Raw genomic sequence first — 21,136 nt, forward strand, 5'->3', positions numbered from 1 at the left:
GCTGCTCTGATAACGGTGGCACAACAGCACACGCCCTGGCAAATGTTCCTGGTGCTGCAGATAATATAGCCTGCTATAGTGATGTGTTGGTTCATTGAAGAGGTTTTAACAGTTCATTTTAATTTTATTAACTACAAAACAAAATCCAGCAAAAACACCCTCGTGAAACTTATTGATCCTCTAGCATCACAAAAGAGCACTATGACTCTTCACATTTGCAAGCTTCTGGACAAAATTTCTCTGGGATCACAAGTAGCTCTCAGTGAACTGAAACCTGCTCACCTACCTGTTATTTCATTTTGATTTTTTTTGACTCTTTATAGCATTTTTATTAAATATATATAATTATCTTCAAGTGATTCTCTCTTTAAAATTATTACACTGTGCCTTAAAATGCATAGAGATCCTTCAGTACAAATCCACACCATAAAAGGAAATCCATACATATTAACAACCTAAATAATCAGAATGATTTGAAGTATGTAAGGAGTAGTGTGTATGTTCAAGTTTGGTTTTGTTCTTCCATGTCTAGAGATATCTAATGTTCATGAGATTCACGACAAACCATGTTTGAGCCTGCTATAAATTTTAGTCCATCTTTACCTTTTATTCCCAAGCACAGTGCTATATCCTTGACTTACATGCTATAGAGGAAAATATATTTCTTAAATATTCACATAGTTCTCTTTCTAAACATGGAATCCTTTAATTTTTTTAATTTTTTTTTTCTTTGTAAAAAAAGAGCTTTATCTTTTGTTGGACAGCGTTCTTTTTTGGATATTCTAATGACCATGTTCTTTTCTTTTAAACTTCTGAGGCAACTTGCTAGTAGTAAAGATCAATGAAAGCAAGTCCAGTACATGACTGACAGTGAGCAATTTCTTTTTAGGGAACTGTCTTAAATATTCGCTCAAAATACCCATATGGGCTTTGTACTTATTAGAAATACTTCCTTCATTTCACACCTCAAACAGATCAATCTTTACAGATCCTCTGAAGTACTCCCCAGCACTTTTATTTCAAGTGTATACCTAACTTTCTAAGAGAAGATTTAAGGCTATGGTGATGACTAGGTTATTCTGCTGAGTTCCTATGAAGCCTTTTTTTTTTTTTTTTTTTTTTTTTTCCTTTCCCAAGAGAGGTCCCCTGAGATGACTGACTTTCAAACAGCATAGTTCTGTGATTTGGAAAATGGCAGTCTGCCATAGTTTTGGTAATTGTTGAAGATGCTTTTCAATAAAAGTAGCAACTCTTGAGCCTTGATACCTATCAATGCTGCAATGAAGGCTTCAAAGACACAGGAAAAGATTATTGAGCAGGGTTCGTCAAGTACTTATTTGCTTAACTCTGGTCATAATCAAAGGCTGAGAAGATATTTATCTGGTCTGGTTTGCTCTAGGTGTCACTTTATGAAGGCAAAATCTTCTGGCAGCAAAAGAGTTATTTTAAGCAATAAGCTGGCTCTCTCGTTCCTTTTCCTCTTCCTCCAAAATTCTGCTCATCAGAAAGCCCCTCCCCTTAATAAATTTCCATACCTCTTCAGTAGTTGCTATTCTCTTAAATGTATATAGGTGGGTGTGGATTGTGATGTTATAGTTCTATTATTTAAATTAACTACATTATATGAAAGACTAGTTAGGGCATTGTTCTGCTTTTATTAACTGGTTTTACCGGATCTTTAATTTGAAAAGTTGGCATAAGTGGTTGCACTTGTCCAAAATGGACTGAAATCTTTTTACTAGAAATTATGCAGTAGGTATTGTTCTACATAAGATGCCTTGCTAAATTTTCCTACAAATTGTTTATGTAGTTCTATGGGTTATTTGTTATATATAAGTTGGAAATTTTTTAATTTTTGAAAAGCAACTTTGAGGTCCTTCTGGCCCATTAGATTAAATAGAAAACTTAATGGGGGGCACGTGGTTATGCCTGTGTGAAGGTTAGGTTAAGTAGCATGACTGTTGAATATGTGTGACCACTGAATAATAGATTGCTGATTTATACGAAGGCCTTCGTAAACAGAAATGAGGCACTATACCATTCATTGGTATTTTTTTTAACTGGGAAACCGATAAATATTTTTATGACCAAGGAAAGCAGAAAACTCACTTTTTCTAGCCCACAAAATTTCTATTTTAGAGTTGAAAATTTGTTCTGTTCCACATGATAAATTTCAGTGAAAATTTATGAAGAATGAAGAGATCTGTCTAAAACAGTTGATTTACTACTGGATGGTAAAGAGCTATTTTGGAGTCAGTATATCTGTTTTTGAACACAGATTTCCTTTTAATCCTTAGCAATGTTTTCTGAAGGAGTTTCTGTTAAAAATGATGCAACACCACTTGAAGTTTAACTTCATGAATCGCTATTTTCCAGTTTGACAGAAAAGTTGATATTCAGAAGCAACAGTACTTGTGAATTAGAAGTCAAACATGAAGTGAAATCTTGCATTTCTGGTGAGAAGTGGCACTTGATCCTTGAGGCAAACAACTTCACTTCAACCTACATGACACATCACATCACATTACTAACAAGTGCACTGGCAAGGCTATAAGATGAAATGCCACTTTCTGTTAAGTTAAAAGTAGGACACATTTTTCCATTTCTGAAAGTTCTAACACTTCATATAGTTGCTTTTTGCAAATGAAAAATGGCAATGCTCCTGTACAGAAATGGTCTATGAATTACAGCAAAGCAGCTTATGTTGAGCAGTGTGGCACAAGAAGATGCCAAGCCTTTCATGTGGAGCGCATGCAGCACGGTCATGCAGAGATTATAGAGCCTACACAATTTAGTTATGCTCAGTCTCTCTTTTTTTAACTAGAGAGAAGGATGAATATGACGATGGTTGTATTTTTATTTTGTCCAGTTCAACAACAATGCTGACCTTGTAGATGGTCAAGATGCTTTCAGTACCTGGACAGAAAGTATAGATAGAAGATAAAGAACACAGGTGATATGGTGGAATGAATAACGGGAAGTAATCTTAACATGTCTTCCCACAGCATGCCAGTCAGGGAATGAGCAAAAGGGAGTTTCTTCTTTTACACCACTCTGAATCTGGAACAGGAGTGTGGGTCACCCACTGACTTCACCAGTAACTTGCTCTTTCCTCCCTTAAGGGAAAAGGAAGCTTTATAAAAGTGTTTCAGTCCATACTAATAGGATTTCTTTGGTAGATATTTTAATGAAACTATGGTGTCTATATTGGAATTGTTCTACGCAGAACTAAAAGCAGCTAATAGGCTCTTCCACAGAGGTAATGGAAAGAATGAAGAGAACTGTTCTTTGTTCTATGGCTTGATAAATTGCCTTTTGTTGTTGTTGTTGTTTTGTTTTAATGGCTTTGACACAATTTTATGTTCATGGGTTTGAATTGGGGGAAGAAGAAAAACAAAGTAAAACTTAAATACAACTAATAAAACGTAGTGAAGAATGTAACTCTAGCTCACAAAGGCTTTAGCTTATAATAATAAAGACTGGAGTTGTAATTAGCTTTTTTTGGAGTGTTTTTCACTCCAGCTGCACCAGACAATACTCTGACTTGTAGTTATACATACAGACATATCTACTTATTTTCCTTTGCATTGCAGCATGTGCACTTCCCTAATTGGCAGCTTGCCATTTATATGTGGAAAACAAGATTGTATTAGTAAGGGGGAGAGACTGAGATTTCAAATGTCTGCTGTGCACAAATGTCTTAGTTACATTAATGGAGAAAAGATTTAAATTTGAATTTAGTTATTTGGATCATAATGCACTTAGAGCCTCCATATGGCTAGCCATGATTTACAAATAATCAAAGTCCAACTCAGATCTCAGACTACCCTTGCAAACCTTCATATTAGGACAAGCTTTTATCTTCAGTTAATGGCAACTCTGCGTAGATACCCAGCAAGAGTAGTAGACACATTTACTAAAGCTACTTAATTTTGTCTTAATGCTGAATCTGTCTTAATGCCTTAAATCAAACTGCTGAGATATCCATCCTTCCTAGTGCAGAATACAATAGTGGAAGCATTCTATTTTTTATGAAGTTTAGCATAGGTAGGAGCAAGATGACTGAATACAATGTACTGGAAAATACATATTCTTTACTCCATTCTAAAACCAAAAGTTACCATTACCATCCCACACAACACAAATCAGAGAAGCACTGATAAAGTAACAACAGTTCTATCAGGTGCTGTTACTGCCCTCTTAAAATGGACATACTGCTAATGATTACTTGATTGTGTGGTTTAGCTAGGCCAGTGTGGTCTAACTTGTAGTTGTTTTATGGCAAGTACTTTGAATGAATTATTCCTTCTTTGGAAAGTCTTGCTACATCTTTGTATTTTTCTGGCTGCATCTTAAGCAAAAGCAATCACGAGTAGGACCAACTGTAACTCTAGATCTTGTGTGAGAAGTCAGAGATTTCCACTGTAAAAAGAGAAGTAATGTTGCGCAAAATGATTATATGGAACCAATAAGGCCTAACCGACTCTCTAAGTCCTAGAAGACAGGATTTTTTTAGTTCTTTTTAAGCAAGGCTCTTGCATGCTTTTCCTGTCCAATAATGCTAAAGAAATCTTAGATGTGTTTTCACACTGATTTGGTTTAGTACTTCAGTTCTGTTTTCCCTTTTTGTATTTAGTGTCTGATGAGTGCTTGTGGTAATTCAGGTGCTACAAATGATTGAAGGAGGTTCCTAACATTTACTGTGTTAATAAAGGCAGACAGAAAAATATTGTGTATTTTGGAGACTCTGTGCCTGCCAACATAAGGAACTGAAGGAGTAGGTCTTGATAACTCAAAAGCTATGCCTTTCTAGACAGAGTACTTGAATTCGACACGCTCTCAGGACTTTCTCACACAGGCTGTCTGCTGCAGCTTGCGTGAATCTGTACTAAATGAGTGCTCAACCATTATTACTTGTAAAGAGGTGAAAGCAGTATTACAAAATGAACCAAACAGTTCTCTTTTAGTTCTGTAAAACCAAGGTCATCAATGAACACAGTCACTAATTAATTAATTATTAAAGATGATAAGAAGAATGAGACAGCATATTAAATACAGCAAAGTTTGATCGTCTGTATTCTAATCTTTCATTCTCTAGTTCTGTTCATAAATTAGGAAGTTCAATGATTTCCCTGTGGTAATCAGCCTGGGGTGACACTTGAATCCTTGTAACATGCTGATTTAATAGTCTATATGATCTCCATATGTTTAAGGAAAATCTCCAACTGATACAGCTAACCTTCAACGGAACTACGCTATGAGCTTAGCTAGTTCCTCCCACAAGTCATTCATGTATGTAATACAAATTGGAGCATTTATGTTTTCCTCTTTTGCCCCTTCAAGCTCCAAATAATATAGTTCTGATTATCTGGATAGGTTTTGTCAACTGAAACAACATGAGGTAAACAAATTTCCAAGGTTACAAGACTGATCTTTTAAGCATCATCAATAGCCTCTTAAATACTTCTGATTTAGATGTTGGTGTGAAAATCCTGATGTCACATGATCCGTGTTGCTTTTCTCACCTACTTTTATCTAGCTTACTTCACCCTCTGTGCTGGCTGGTAATTGTGATGCTGAAAAGATTCATTTCAACTGAGTTCATAAAATGTTGAATGGTGTAATTTAATCTCCTTTATCGTTCTCCATTGAATTCTTTGTCTTTCCTCACCAGCCAAATCTATAATGTCTTGTTACACAACTTTGATTCTGGCTTCACAGTTTTGAGGAAGAGCTAGTTCCTGTTTCTGGTCCATTTCCAGGGATTTCTAATGAGAAATCATGTACGTGTATTCTAGGGTCTTATCACCAAAAATAAAATGTGAGTTGAGATTCAGCAATGTGACTTAAAAATGACATGTTCACACATGGTGTAAATTTTCAAACATGTTTGCTGTGCTTCATTGCATTAAAAAGATGTTTTTTTCTCCCAAATATCTTTATTTACTACATACATCTTCTCAACCTAACAGGTAAAATTCATTCTTTCCAAGTGCTCAAATGAAACAATCTACTTTTATTATCTGCTTAAAGGACAGTTAGGAAATATTTAAATACTTGCTTACATCTGAAGTTTCTATGAATCTCTTTCAGTTTGGAATTAGTTCTACTGACTTTTCATAACAAGCCACTTATTGAATATTTGCTCCTACTAGGGATGAATATTAGTAAATATAGAAAATACTTGTTGAGATCACTGTTACAGGAACGTGTTACAGGTCAGTCATTTTTATGAGGGAATGCATGTATTAAAAGTTTTTGAATAAGAAATGTTAATTGAAATTTGAGTTTTTGGTCAAGAGGACAGGAATGAGATGTTCTTTTCAACATCACTGAGGCAGAGTAATACTGGTCTGATGAAAACGCTCACCATTTATTTGGAAGAGATGCTTTGTAGGTTTTGTAAATTTCCAGTAAAGGTAGTGACCAGGCATGGAAGGCAAAAGTGCCCATCTTCCATTTGCCTTATAGCAAATTTCAACATTTTCTTTTAAGCAACATGGAAATGATTTAAAATAATGAAATAATTTTCCATGAAATTATGTGCAATCTGTCATAACGTTTCTTTTCAATGCCATGTTTAGGAATTGTGATTTATCAAGATATGATGGTTAAGAATGGGAATGGTACTAGATAAGAAAGGCGTCTTATGCTTATTGCTTTTAGAGTAAGATAAAATTCAATACATTCCTGAGACTATGGGAAATAAGTTTGCTGTACATTAAATGTTTTGACCTTTTCTACTAAAAGGTTGAATTCTACAGTGCCACCATCTTTTAAAGATTAAATCCACATGGCAGCATATGGAATACAATATCCATTGTTCATACTTCTTGAATGACTTGGAATCGTGTGTTAACATGATGAAACCAGATGGGACGTTCAAACACTAAACTCCATTCAGTGCTAGCCAGATGTCTTTCCTGGAGGATGGGGGAGGGATTCTCCAAATAACAATTTCATAAATGATATTAATCTTCAAATTTTGAGCATTTGATTCAAGTGAACAGTTAAATTTCTTATCTGCATTTAGGTAAACTTGATCTGATCTCATTTCTGCTCCTGGCTTCAGATGTTGTTATCATCTTACCCAAAAGGTTTACTGCCCTTGTCCCGTGTTGTGTCCCCACCCCCTGCACCCCCAAGTGAATAAGTAAAGGTAAAATTAATCTGACAAGTACACTAGGATAGAATGGGTTTTATGTTGTTGCTCAACTAGCATTGAATAAATAAATTTAAAAAAAAAAAAAAAAAGGGGGGGAGAGTAGGCAACAATAGGTAAGTCAAAAGCAAGCTACAAAATGTAGAACTACATTTAAAAAAATCTTCCCAAATGATCAACAGTCACTTAGAAAGGTTGAATCTCTAATCAAGAATAACAAATGCTTCTACAATGAGCCATCTATATATGTAGCTATGCTTGCAGAAAATGCATGGCTATCTTCTTGTTTCTCAAAAAACAACCACCAAACAAGAACTCTTCAGTTATGCTACCTTTGACCCTTACACAAATTCCACTACAGTGGTTTTGCAGCAGTGCAGAGACTGTAAATATGTTTAGACAGCTGGTACAGTCTGAGGCCTTCTTAAGGAAATGGAAAACAATACAGGAGGTCTTCATTCAGAAATATTCTCATATAATGAGGAATGCCCAATTTCTTCCAATGTAGAATACACTTAAGTGAATCTCATTGCTTGTCATGAAATAAAGTATGAGTTTTCAAACAGAACAATTGAAAAGTAGGTCTTCTCTCCCACATTTCTCTTTCATGCTATGATAACCTCACTCATTTTACATTTGTGCAGTAGGAGAAATGCCAGCCAAGTTAAGTTTCTAAATATAAAATACTGTATGATAAATCTTTGGCAAGAAGGGATGCACAGTTCTAGTTCTCTTTATGCTCACCACCTCCTTTTGTAGAAAGCTAAGGAGAAAAGAAGCAGGAAGCTCATTAAGATCTAATAGCCAAAGGCCACAACCTCTTCTCCCATAAAAATCTTAAATTTTCTTGACTTTCTGCTCTCCCCTCAATGCCCAAAGCACACAGTGAATCCCAAGGGCATCCAGCAGGACATCATAGCTGTCTGTTCTCTGTAAATCCCAAAGAAGAGAAGAAAATACGAGGACATAGGAACCACACAGTGCTTTACCTAGCAGAGGACAAAGCAGAGAGCTAGGTCTTAGCACAATAAAAAGTTTTTGAATTCACTGAAGTCCGTTTGGTGAATTAAGTGGTCTTTAGGTTCTCATAATCTGTTTATATGAGGTGTCAGTCTCCTTCCACCAGGATGTGCTGAAAACACATGATGAAGTCCCTACCGGCTGAAGCCTTCCTTAGGGGATTACCCTAATTCAGTTTCACCACTGTTGAGCTACAAAACAGGCTGAACGGGAACAGGTACATTGCCATCTTCCTCGGAGAACCAATTCAAACAGTTACGTAACTAAGAAATATATTCATGAACTTGATGCAACATTTCTTTTGACCAATTTCTTTGTACAAGACAGTCTGAAATTTTATTAAAGTTAAATTTGTCTTTTGGCAAAAACTTCATAATTCTTAATTTCTCTTTGAAAAAGACATGAACTTCATTGCCTTTTTAAGTTACTAAGGTTTCACTTCATTAATATGACCAATAGATTTTTCCTGGAAAAGATCTCAAATGCATTACCCAAATTTTGCCACCAACCCTGAAAAATTCAGCTAGAATGCAGGTACTGGTAGAATCATAATGAAGAATGACTCTCTAAATGAAGTTAAGTAAACTTTAATTTTTCCCCCAGAATGTGCATACAGAACAATCAGAGGACACTGGTTAAAGGATTTTCACACACATGCACTTTTTTTTTTTTTTTGAATGTGATTTATAGAATTGAAATGTGGATTTTACCACAAAACAAACTATTTTTTTTCTTAAGGACATGAGTCACCAACAAGGAGAGGAAAGAGGAAACTTGGATCTAGAAACAAAATGTCAAATGAATCTCACAGATTGAAAGTAATGATGGTCCCACATTTTGACTCACTGAAATTTCATGAGACTAGATTCTTTCTTTACTGTGCAATTTTCTGTTTTGAGGAAAGTTGTCTCTAAATTTGCAAGTAGGAAAACTATGAAAGAGATTGTTCAGATTGTGAGCTGGTGATTTATGTGCTTTTTCCACTAATAATGAAAATGCAGATTTGAAATCCTAATCTTTATCTGAATTCAGCGACAATGTATATTTTTGCAGATGCCCCGCATGGGGCATCTGCAAAAATATTTTACTTGCATGTATACTTTTAAGTAAAAACAACAACAAAAAACTAATCCCATCTAGAGTAACTTTTCCTATTTATGGCAACTAGATCCAGTTTTTATATCCTAAGTGCACTCTTTGCAGGGGAATACCACAATTTTCATGCAGTACAGAGTAGTTGAAGGAAGCAGATTGGATGGGGGTGGATGAGATGGGTGAGGAGCAGCTCATCAGTGAGAGATTTTCACCGGGAGAATTTTATTTTATTTTAGAATTTTATGAACTGATGCTCTGGAGAACACCTGAGCTCTGACCCTGGTGGTGGATTTGCTTTATATTTTCTTCTCTTTCGTGTCTATGATACATTAGGAATTTGTTTACTGGAAGATTTTTTTTTCCCCTAAGTGTCGCACAAGACTGACATATTATATAAAAATTGCAGGAGGAGACACCCATTTTTTCAATATATCTAATTTCAACAAACATGGAAAATAACTTTGAAAACAAACACAATTCAATTATGGTTGGTTTAATTGCCTAATTGCCTTTCTTCGGGTAAAACTTATAAGGAAGGAGTTAGGAATGGTCATAAGTTGGAGGATGAAGGAAATGTGTACTCACAGAAAAAGAAGGTTAAGTGAAAATTTTCTATTGGGTGGCCTTTTTAAATTGTGAGGGGACTGATAATTCATAACGGCAAATGAATCAAGGCACAAGAATAGTCTTATTTCTATCATGCCTTTTTTTTTTCTGCAGATTTAGTATGGTGTGTGACAATTGTAACAAATCAGTTTAGAATTTACAGAGAATAAGCTTTATGTGAGTCTTCTCTGAAAGACACTATTTTGACATTCCAAAATAGCAGAAGGCATAATCAATTTATATTTTTGGTTATCCATTTTTTCTGTACTTAAAGTAGGAACTTGGCTAATTTTGGAGTTTTATTAGATTTTATACTTGCAAGTCATTGCAAGATCAGTCATTTGCAGACATATAAGAACTTTATATCCAGTCACAGTCTTGAAAAAGATTCATGGTAGCCACCTAAACCAAGATAGTTGAAGCAACTTTTTCCAGACAAAGAGTTGTGATGTTCTCTGATTGGTAGTAGCCAAATGGCTGTTCCCACTGATACAGAGCAACCTCAGAACTGGTGATCTTGATGAGATAGGAGAAGACTGTGTGAAAAATTACTTCATTTTGTTTATTTCAAGACCAGCTCTTCAGTGCTGTGTGTTTCCCTCACAGAAACAATGTCTGTTTTCAGTCTACAGAAGTAGTTGAATTCTCAGCTGTGCGAAAAATACAATTATGACAAGTACACTTGACCTTCAGTGAAATTAAGGAGAGTACCACCTGCACTAAATATGTGTCTTGTAAACAATGTCAGGAGCAAAGGGATACAGTCTGGCTAGAAATCAACTCTAGTTGCATAGTTTACAAAGAATAACAACATTTCAGGTTGCTTTAAAGTTTTGCCTTCTAATTGTAACCTACTCTTAAATAAGGAGTGTTGATGAGTTGTTAGCAGCTGCACTGTGAACAGGAGCACTCTTCGTGCTGAGATAAAGCTGCCCAGCTCTAGAAATAGTCTGTCATGCAAAAAAAAACCTTTTTTTTTTCTTCTTGATTTTCTTGTAGTCCAAATGTTAGCAATGAAATCAAGGAACATAACTTCTGGGACATTTCCCAGAATTTTTGATCCTTTGACTCATGCCTACTCATAGAATAAACTAGTATAGTAAGATCATGAAGTAAGTGTTATTTTTGTTTTGTGGTTAAAAACCAAACAACAGCAACAAAAATTCCCAAACCAAACCCCTTAAAACTATCTAGCAAATGAAGATGGCCTAAATTAACCTTATAGAGATGTCATAGGAAAATCAGGCTGCTCGTCATGTCTGGAATCCAGGTATAATGTTCTAGTCCAGACCCAAACACATTTTTCATGGAAGTTCTCTCAGTGTAAACCCTCATCAGACCTCTTCTTGTGCAATTGTCACCTTGAGGTAATGCTGTACCTAGAAGAGGTGTTATCTTGGTTTATTTTGGCTAGATACTTCAGAAAAAGTAAATTCCCCCATAAAGGCTACCTTCAAACTTTTCAAATCAACCCTTTCCCTCTTTTCTTTTCCTCCACCTTAATGAACATTATGCAGCATAGCTCAGAGAAGAATGAATGTGGGGAAAGTTAGCTATTTAAAGCTTTATATGTCTAAATAATAATCGCTTTTTTTCTTAGGCACAGTTAGCTGGCATAGATTGCAAAGCACATGAAGCATGTACTGGAGTTCCGCATTTCCAGAAAGATTTATGCTGTAGTTACCTGGAGTACATCTTAGTAAATGGTATCATAAGGTGAAGAAAGGGATCTTAAATGCCAGGTACGCATCTCAAGAAGCTATCAGCATAATAAGAATGTGCAAAATGGGTTCCCTGATGCAGTGGCAGAAAACTACCATTGTGGTAGGGTTTTTTTTGAAACAACACAAAATCTATAATGGTCTCGAAGATGATGATACTCAGTTTATACTTTCTCTGCTGCAAAGTCCAATTGCAAGTCCTCAGAAATCTTAGCAACCATCTACTAAATATAATGCATAGGTGAATAACACATGTATGTGCCATCTTTTGTTATGTGAATCACAGCTGCAGATATATAGCATCTCATATTTAATATACATGTGGCTATAATCCTTGTCTATGTAAATCTAAGTGTAAATTAAACAGACTTTATATAGTTTACCTCTTTTTTATCATTAGACTAAAAGTGTTGGGTTTTTCTTTAAAATTTATCTGTTCAGACATTATTTATATTTATATATAAATATTTTTGGTATGATTTTTCTACAAGAAATCATTTTTTTTCAGACAAAAATCAGCTGCAGTACCTTGGCTGTTTTGAAGCAATGGGTTCTGGTTTTGTCTCCCATTTCCATAGCAAAGAGAATTAATTTAAGAGAGATCAATAGAGTTGCCAGCATACGTTGCTTACTGCTGCTATAATTCATGGTGCTGGGGAGTATGCAACACTGCTTTAAACTTAATCTTGTATCTTGTTATATAGAATTGTGCAAGTTCTGTATCGTTCAAAGAAGCTTTTGTTTTTATTAACTTAGTGCATTAATAAATATTAGTAGAAAATGCGTAAAGTAGTTTTGTGCATTTAGGGTTTTTAAAAAATTGTTGTGCATTGATACTGCACGTGTAATGGATGCTGTTGCGTAAAAGTCTTTGCACTTTGCAGCATGTGAAACCCGCACAAACTTTCCAATAATGTTAAAGCACTTGCAAAAATGTTGCACCTGGAGCAGGGAGGAGTGAAGAGGGCAAAGGTCAGCATTAGGCATTAAGACACTGACTAAACAGACTTTACACTTGGTGAAAAGTCCAGACAACCCCTGCAGTGTCATCTTACAACTCTGGTTTTCTTCTTTTCAGGACATAGTAATCCATAAATACACTCAAGTCACCAGCAGCTTAGCTCCCCCCATCCCTCCTCCCCCTTCCCCTTTTTAGCTCTCCTTTCATTTTTAATTCTTACATAAAGTTCTGAATTTTTAACCCCTTTTTATGTCTTTTAATCAACCTCGAGAACCACTTTTCTCCTTCACTATCATTCACTAAACCTCTCATCTTTTTTAACCTTCTCTTTTGCAAATTATCGTCTTAAAAAGTGGTTTCAGATTAACTAAAAATAATGTTTGAAAACAGAAGCACAAACACATACCATGGATAAGGCATTCTGGAACATGAAGTTTGTTTTTTTGTTTGTTTGTTTGTTTTTTCAAGGCAGTTATATGCATCCTTTTCCTGAAGCTTCTTAACTAGAGATTTTACATAAAATATGTAGTATCATACTTATTTTTGCAATTTCTTCTGAGCTTGCTTGTTTGGATAGACAAAACCAGTGTCAACTGGGATGTTGCAAGAAAATGATCATGTTGCTCGCTATTGTTGTTTTTTTTTTTTTTTTTTTTTAAATACACCACCACCACCACCAAAAAAAATAATCCTTCACCAATTATTTCTAAAAACTGCAGAAATGTAGAGGTAAAACACAAAGACATGCTTGTACTTTTATCATACAATTGAGTCTTTCAGTTTTGCCTCTATTACACTACTAGCTGAAATCACGAGACCAAACTGATTTTAATCATTTTGTCCAATCCCATTATCCGCATCCCAAAGCTTAAGGGACTGGATAGACTGCTAATATAGTCTGGAGCCTGGACAGTGCAAATAGACTGGTGAGACGCAGCTCATCAATTGCATGTAACCACGCAGATTTTGCTGACTTCCCCTCCTTGCTCTGAGCACTGTGCCAGGCCGTGCTTCCACACAGGATATTTCCCCCTTGCCCAATTCTCACCACCCCACCCTCTCTGCAAACCAGCCAAGAGCAGAGCTGCCACACTGCCATTTTGTTGATGCATTCTCGCAGATCTTGAGCAGCGCTGACAAAAGACAGCTGAAAGTCTGTGTATTTCTTTCATTTCTTTCATACTGTGTATGAATATTAATAGAAACATTCAGCAGAAAAATGTTTTTCTTTGTTTGTTTGCATGGAGATCCATACTTGCTAATGGAGGAAAAAGTTCTCAGTTCCATGTGTGCGACACCATCATTTCAGTTAATCACAAAATGGCGGCCTGAGAAAATCTTCTGTGAAATCTCATGATCTTCAGGCCCACTGATTTCTGTTCCTGTGCAGTGACTTTAGAATCGCTGCCCAAGGCTTTCCAATGCCATCTGTTTAGTGGTGGCATCGGATTGTCAATAGAAATAGAAACGTGAAACTGAGTACACAATTTAACTACCACCAGCCAAGGGGGCAGAACACAGCCGAGGGTGTTTACTTCTCACTGTAAAGGCGAAGGGTTCTATAGACATGTAAGGCCTATTTCAACACAATGCTTAAAGCATAGGCTGAATTTTGAGCAAGAAAGTGGTTCACTAGTTGTCCTTAAGGCTTTAAAATTAAAAATACGCTCAACACCATTACATGATCAGGGCTTTCTTAAGTACAGGAGGTAAATACCTGAGACTCACATTTGGTACTATAAGTCATGCAGTACGGCAATTTGGCCTGCAGTTAGTGTCACTGTATCCTGGGACTGCCTGTGAAACAAGCTAGCATTACAGGAGTCAGCATTTTAAAGTTAGGTCTTGAATGGCAGTGCGATATGCTGAATATAGAGCATCATTACAGATGGAGTAGTATCTTATATTTATTCTATATTCTGATGTTTTGTTGTTTGCTACCAAAAAGTTAAAATAGAATATTCAAGTAAATGAAAACTAAGCTAGAACTGATTATATGAACCTCTTGAGAAACAGTCTTGCTTATTTATACCTATAGAAATACCACAGCAAAAATTACCTGATTTAACATGCGTGCACAAAAAAAAAAGGGGGGGGGGGAGAGAAAAAGATTATTGTTCTGTCTGGAATTTATATTCTTTCCAAACATCTGAGGTGTCTCCAGCACACTTTGCTGTGGTATCTCAATACTAGCCTCACAATAATAACCACGTATTCAAAACTCAAATTCTACTACTATGACGTAGATGAGAAGCCAGGCAGTTAAATGATTTGCCCAAGGCTATAAAGCATCTTGCTGGAGAGCTGAAACCAGACCTTTTACCACGTCTGCCTGGCCAGTCCCAAAGTCTGTGCTTTGTTTTATCTTCTCAGGCATGTTTCTTCATGCACATGTTACTTGGACTGCATGCTTGACATGCACCCAAGGCCATATTGCCCACTGCATTTTCTCTTTTTTTTTTTTTTTTCCACTTTACATGTAGAAAGTGATTTGGGTTTTAATGATAAACTGATTTAACTGAAGAACAGAAGGTTATCTCACCTAAACCATTTCCATAATTATTTTTCAAAAAGTATTTTCTAGAAAGTAGTTTCTTGGTTCAGGCTTACAGTGATAATCTAAAACCATCAACCACTCAAACATAATGTTAAACTAAACCGGAAAAAGTTGAGCAAATTTGTATAAAATGGTATATATAAAATGGTATATATATAAAATCTGTTGCTAAATTTTATCCTGTGGGGAGGAAAACAAAACAAACAAACAAAAACACCTTGCTCTGCGTTGCTTTCAGTTGGTCTTTTTTTTCTTTTCTTCTAAAGGATTCTTTCTACTTGCTTACGTTATCTGTATGTTACGTAAATGTAAAGACGGGATGTTGTGTAACTTTGGCATGTTTGGCTTGCTAAATCTCAATAATCATTGTTATATTAGTCCACAGGTGATATCTCACCAAATCAAAAAATAATAATAATCTAAGACTATTAGGATGCAATCTATGTGCATATGTCTGTAGATAATATTTGTGCGTAATATGTACAGTATTTACAGTACTTTGCGTGTAGCTCTCAGACACAAGTGAGACCATGATCTACAACCCACTTATTGTGGGTGGTGTGTGTGTAAAATCTGCGTAGGCATATTAATAGCAATTGAAGATTTCAGATGTTTTTAGTGGGCACTTAGGATAGTGAAAATTATATATTTTTTTATTTTTTTAATGTTTGTTTTTTTTTCCTTAGGTATCATCTCCTTTTCCCTTTTCTGACCTCACTAGAAAAGGGAAAGTAGTTCATCATGCCTTAGTTCACCTACACCTTTCCTTTTTTTATTCACTCTTTGCTTGAGGGTTTTTATTTCTCTTGAATATTTGGCAATGAAATGATGCTGAGTACCTGTTTGTCTGGGGTGTGATAGACATTCCTTGTTGCACACGTTTGTAAAAGAAGAACTTGCAATGATTTTTGCTGGAACATGACTAGATTTTCTGCTGTACACATAATATAAATGAAATATTCTTAATTATTTTAGCTCATGCTAGAAAAGATTCAGGACAAAGGGGAGATTGATGCAGTGTGCCTTACAATGGCCCTACTGATTTCTCTACTGGCCCTTCCTCTGCACATGGTCAATTAGAATTGAAAATCCTGTGCTGATTTCATTCGCTGGAATTTTTAAGCAGGTCAGGAAGAAAGATGTTATTGAAAGGAAAAGTCTCATCTAAATAAGAAAAGAACGCGTGGCCATCTGGTCTAACTGTACCATGCCGAAAGTCATTTTGGCTCAGCTGTAGTTTGGTCTTTGCAACAGTTTGCCAAAATATCAAACAGAAATCTGTTTACATTAAACCACTCTGTGCTTTTTATCTATAAAAATGCAATGTGCAGTCCTCTTCCTATCTGTAACGCATGAGCTCGTTTGACCCCGTTACCTTATTGAGACTGACTACATTTCTGGTAGGCTCTCAAGTTACTTCTCCTGTGTAAAGGTATAAGTGAAACAGCCAATCTTTTGAAAGTTTTGGAAGTAATCCTGAGCACTTTATTCTTATGACTAAAACTTGCACTTCAGCTAGAACAAGGAAAGGCTCAAACAAGCAGATGCTATAGGGGAGAGCTTGGGGGGGAGAGGGGTATGGAGGACTTGACTTAGAAATCTGAACTTGAAGTTTCTGTGAGTAGCACCATGGAGTTTGCACAACCAATTGGAGGGCATACGCTAAGATACGAGCTGTAATAGACATCAAACTTTTAAGGAACAAAGTCATAAATATGCATGAGCTTCCACGATTGCTTTGTTTCGACATCAGCAACTATTTAAAAGTTTAAAGAAGTCAGCATAAAACACAGGTCAGAGTTTTCACATTTAAGTAAATAAATTCTTCATGTAAAAAGCTAAATCACATAGCTCTAAATTTCTGGTACTTGGACAACAGCAGCTGGAGGGTAATGTCATATTTGCAAAAACGCTGGACCTTTGTTTCTCCTACCTACTTTAGTCAGAGCTCTTGAACAACCATCATGCACAAAAAACAGGAGAACTTACTGGGAGAAGGAAAGTGTGTTGAACTAAACATGGATCCAAGGGGCCTGCGTTCATAAGCTCGAGTTAAATGCTTAACTGTTATGTGGTTAATCCTTTTGCATTGACCAACATTATATAAATTGCCAGTTGAGACATCCCTTCTAATACAAGGTAGCGTATAAATCTCTTCTGAAGTCTTGAAGAATTGATTTGCATAGGATTTCAGTCTTTAGGAACCGGATAAAAAATATGATTGCTTATGTCATTACCATTTAAGAAAATAAAAGTCAGTATTTCAAAATGTAGCTGCAGTCGTTATTTTGAAATACATTTATAAAATTTTAAGTGACAGAATTTCTTTTTCAAGCATAATACACCAGAGTAAGTAGAAAGAAAATTAGCATATTGTTACTACTGAAGTCATGTATATAGACGTGTAATTTATACATAGGTACTTTAAACAACCATTGTGTTGAATTAGCTGATATTTCATACAAGGTATGTAAAATGTTCATTCAAAAAAGTGTTTAATCCATTGTTTTTAAAAAACACAGTAATTTAAATGTGACTGTAGTTATCAATTCATTCTCTTTATTTCTCTGAAATCTCCCTTTGAGAACCTTTACCTTGCCTGTGGATAGTGTTATCACTAGATGTAACCTTTTGTTTTATGTCTCTGCTGCTGAGGAAGTTTTTTTAAAGGCTAAATATATGGGCTATCAAAGCTGGGTTCCCTTTTTATTTACACCTATTAGCGATAATAAAGAAAATAGCTTAAAAAAAAAAAAAAAAAAAAAAAAAGTCCTATCTTTCTATTAAGATATATGTTAGTCTGACTAAAATACAGTTTAAGCCTTTTCAGGGAGTAAATTAAAAGCAGTACACTTTGTATGCCTATATAGAGACGTATTTTCAATTAAGTCTTGTTCACACAAAGTCCATATTGAAGAGCAAAAAATAACCACCATTTGCACCGTACCCTACTTTGCACCCGAAGATGATGCGATTCCAAAGAACTTTTAGAAACCAGGTCCACACAGCATATATTGAAAAATTAAACAGCACAAACTGCTTTGAATCTGCTTTTTCCCTGGGTGTCTCTAACCCCACCCATCGCCACACCAAACAGAGAGCAACTCTTCTGGGGAGCGGGGCGCTACCAAGGCCGGCTCAACAGCGTGGTGGCACTGGGCCCGGCGGCCTTGCTCTGGGCTGTGGCGGGGGCCAGGCCGCGGCTGTGGGGCCAGCTGGCCCAAAGCGGCCCCCGGCCACGCTCCCCTCCTTCCGTTTGCAGACGGACAGCCTACCCACAAAGCGTTTGGCTGCTGCTGGGTTTTAAACTGCCACAAAATTGTCTAGGAGATCTCGCTAATCTCTCTAAAACCAAGTGTTTAAGTATTTCAGCATGACCGCCTTCCAGACATAGGGCTCCATGCTATTTGCGTTTATCCAGTGCATTGTATACATACAGAAAACCTTTACGTAATATACAAGAGCTTCTCAGCAACTGTGTAAGTGATGCATGAACTTAGCATAAAATACTGCACTGACGGCAAAGCTGGAGTAGAAAGCACTGTAAAATCAGAAATAGTGGATGCCCATAGTTAGGCTGTGTGGAAAGCGCGCGCACATAAGCACGTGCTTTGCACAATAGCGCATGTACGTATTTACAAAGTTTCTTCTTTCCAATTATTTGCGAGTCGCAGTGAAGTCGAAGCCGAGTGGGGCCAACGAAAGGAGAAAAGGATTGTGTTTGTCTTTAATCTTCCTGCAGCCGGGTTCAGACTTCTGTCTGATGTGCACATAGAGCAGCGGGCTTGCCGTGCATTGCGTGCAGGCTCCTTGATTGTGGAGGGGAAAAAAACCTGGCTGGAATCCAGCGAGGCGAGCGCAGCTCTGTTGATCATTATGTCTAGCCTTCAGGTGTCTCAGCGCGCGGTGGGCGGCGGTTGGGGGAGGGGGAGATAACAGGAGGGCAGACAAAGAATAAAATGGGGTATTTAAAAATAAAAATAAAAATCATAGGTAAAAAAAAAATGCCTCAGATCCTCTTTTTAAAGAAAAAAAAAAAACAACGTTTCTTTTAACGTGCCTTTCCCCGCAGTGGGAGCAAGCAAACATCTGTCCAGGAAGATTTATTTAAGCCATAATTAGTAGCGTCTGGAGTCTTTCAACAATTTCTCCTTATTGCACTTAATTTTTTTTTTAAAAGAAGTCTGCTCATCTTTCACTTAGAAACTGTTTTCACTTCATGCTTTATTAGAGATCCAGCCCAGCCAGGACCGAGTCAGATTTCTATTGTCTTCGCTTCTTCCCCTCTGAATGTAGTTTTCAGAATCTAACTTTTGCTGGGGGGAGAGGGGGGGCAGCCAGGGGGAAAGACCTTATTAAAGGTCTTACAAACGTTCGCAAAGAAATGAACAAAAATACAAATCGGTGCTTCTTGTTAGACAGTTATCCATTTGGCTTCAATTTCTTTCCCGGAGAAGGAAAAAAGCTCTGCTTTGTCTGTTGCTTCTGTTTGAGAACTCTCATAAATCTTGCCCAGAAATCAACTTGGGCTTAAGGAGATCTGGCCAGCAAAGCCCTGGGAAGCATTTGCAATGCCTCTTGCTTAGAAATATTCTCTTCTTTCTGCCCCCTTCATCCCCAGTGCCCCCTCCACCCCGACCTTCTGACGTTGTGCCGTGGCGAGCCCCACACCCTTCCCCACCCCACCGGGCAGGCGAGCGAATGCAAGTCGCAGTCGAGAGGCAGTTAAAGTTGCTTATCAAAAAGCCTCTCCTCGGGCTGAGCGAGTCCAGATCTTGCGCCGGTGGTGTTTTCTCAGTACAGCCATAACCCTCTCCTCGCGCTCCCCCGGCCGCTCGCTCTCCCCCTCCCCCCGTGGAAGGGGTGGGATGGGAACCTTGCTCGACTTCATTGTTCCAAATGTTAGAGCTATTTGCCCCAAAGTGTCTTCGCTGTCTTTCATAGCTAATTATAATAACTGTCAGATGAATGCAAAGTCTGGGCTGCCCTTGCTGGCAGAGTTAAAGTTTGCCTTTATTTTTTCCCCTTGGGGACAGATCAGGCCTGATTAGACACACGGTACAAATAAAAGTGAACAACGTACATGTGTAGGGCTTTTTGTCTTTGTTTTTCTTTATGAACAAAGCAGCATGCTGGCTATGTCAGGAAGCAGTGTGGCATGCAGCGTGCATGCAGGCACTGCCCTGGAGGAGAACTCTTTTTTTTTTTTTTTTTTTAAAGCATGCAAGAAATATTTCTGAATTTGAATAGCACTTTTGATACTTGTTCATCTCATACAAAAAAGTAACCCTCTATTTGGTGCACATAGCATTTTGACGATTTTAAGCGATTTGCTTTTCAGACTGAAAATAAAAATAAATAGACCTGTACTCACAGTTTTGTTGTGCTGCGCAGGTCGCTGTCTCCTTCCGCAGAGACCAGGAGGGTAGGAGGATGTCACGGGTGCAGAATTCCAATTTAATTCGGGAGAAATGTACAAATGCACTTCTTGAAGTCGCCTGGAAGTCAGCCACTTGTGCTCAGACATCCCATTGCTGCTCTGCACGCTATACTATCTGCAGTTCTGAATTGAACTAAATACTGCCCATGTGAAAGACAGGGGAAACACAGTCATGTGGGACACACAAATCCACTCTATTGGCTCTGAAGGCACAACTTCAGCATTCTTGCATTTCCACCATTGGTTAACAGTTCAAGCTGAAAGAGTCTAGGTCCTCCTAGTGAGTCCGTTTTCCCTTTATGTGTGGAAGAATGACTGTAGGATTTTACAGTGACAGGATTAGTTAAGAAAGGGACTGAAGTCATCCCTTTGACTGAAGCTGGTGGGTGGGGATTGGAAGCTGTGCTTTTCTCAAGTCGACGTTTTTCCTTTTTCTGCCTGCGTTCGGTGTGTCAGGAAATGCTTGCAGTTAACTTGGGAAGCACAGAGAAACTGAAGTGACTTTCTTCAGGTTCAGGCACAGGGACTTCACTTTAGAGTGAGACAGACTGTGCAATGATTTTATGGGAATAAC

At 37.2% G+C, this 21,136-nt stretch overlaps 1 long non-coding RNA gene across 1 annotated transcript in view; it reads right to left on the reverse strand.

The window, feature by feature from the left end:
* LOC311212297 overlaps window positions 1-20,674 on the reverse strand; it is a 64,852-nt gene extending 44,178 nt beyond the window's left edge. The window contains exon 1 of the long non-coding RNA XR_014618689.1: window positions 20,497-20,674. This is a non-coding gene — a long non-coding RNA (uncharacterized lncRNA). The remainder of the gene's footprint in view (window positions 1-20,496) is intronic.
* Between the last annotated feature and the right edge of the window lie 462 nt (window positions 20,675-21,136).

This window comes from Netta rufina (assembly GCF_964035555.1).
Source record: "Netta rufina genome assembly, chromosome: 8".
Lineage (NCBI taxonomy): Eukaryota > Metazoa > Chordata > Aves > Anseriformes > Anatidae > Netta > Netta rufina.